The following is a 1,374-nucleotide window of genomic DNA, read 5'->3' on the forward strand; positions in this document are numbered from 1 at the left end:
GTCGGCCCGGTGTGCGAGTCGCTGCTGTGCGGTCACTCGTCGTGCGACGCGATCCGTTGGCCACCGACACCGGGCAGACGTCTCGGCCCGGTGTGCGCGTCGTGTTCGCACTCGTCGTGCCGGCGCATCCGTGCTGGCGGTCGTCGTTGGCTGGCGTGGCTGTGCCCGGCCTGTTGGGCGGACTCGCTGCGCCGTGACCCGGTGTCGGATGAGGTGCATTGCCTGCGCCCGTCGTGCGTCGACGAGTACGGCGACCGGTCGTCGTGGCCGATGGCTGCCCTGCAGGAAGGATCCGAGGATCCGTGGGGTGACTGGTCATGAAGCGAGTCACTACGGCGCAGGCCGCGCGCCTGGTCGGCGTGCACGAGCGGGCCTTCCAGATATGGGCACAGCGCCGCGGCCTGCAGCGCGTCGATCAGATCCGGCTCGGCCGGGCAACCATCAACGTCTGGGACGCAGACGAAGTCCTCGCCGCCACCAGCACCAACCCCGAACCATGGAGGAAGCCATGATCCAACCGAAGCCAATTGAACGAGCGAAAGGGGAATGGTCGTTGGATGCTGACGATGCACTGCGCGTCCTGCTCCTCCGGGAACTCGCACGGTTCGAGTGCACCCGACACGGTGATGCGTGGGACGTTGATGATGGCCGGCAGGCCTTCTACCTGCGGACGAACCGACACCGCATCGACGCTCTGTTGCCGCTGGTGCAAACGATCTTGACCAAGGCCCGGATGAACGAGTGCATTGACATCGCCCAGGGGCTCGCCCGCCGAGATGGAGGGGCGCGAGCGGCTGACCTCGTGTGGATCTACAACCGCGCTGGCGCACACACCCGAGCGAAGACGCAGGACTGATGCGCATGCCGAGCCCGGCTACCTAAGCCGGTACGCCGTGGGCTACGACTTTGGCCAAGGCGGACGGATAGGTCGAAGGCGTATTGCTCAGAGCGGAACGGCTGTGTCACGCTCAGCCCGGGGGTAGGCACTGAGTCTGCCATGAGAAGTCAGGGGAAAAGATGAAGCGTCTTGTTATCGCTGTCGCAGCCGGTGCCGCAGTCTCGGCTGCCGCTCTGGCCGGAGGCCATGCACCGCAGGCAGCAGCAGACGATGGATCCGGTCAGTCAGAATTCACTACCTCGACAGCCGGGCCCAGCGGTAAGGGCGTCGTGCAGTACTGGGGCTACTCATCGGCGACGAAGAAAGAGTGGTCTAGTCAGCCCGTGGATGCTGATGCCAGTTCCATTACCACGGCCAGTCTGCTAAAGGCCCAGGCCGCACAGAGCGCCACCGCGGGAGCCTCGGCAGTATCTGCCGCCAAGGGGGACGCGTTCGTGTGCGCACTGCACGTCGGAAATGTCACTAAGAGCGGGGGG

The sequence above is a fragment of the Centruroides sculpturatus genome, unplaced genomic scaffold (assembly GCF_000671375.1).
Source record: "Centruroides sculpturatus isolate CEXI.00-Female unplaced genomic scaffold, Cexi_2.0 scaffold2654, whole genome shotgun sequence".
NCBI classification, from domain to species: domain Eukaryota; kingdom Metazoa; phylum Arthropoda; class Arachnida; order Scorpiones; family Buthidae; genus Centruroides; species Centruroides sculpturatus.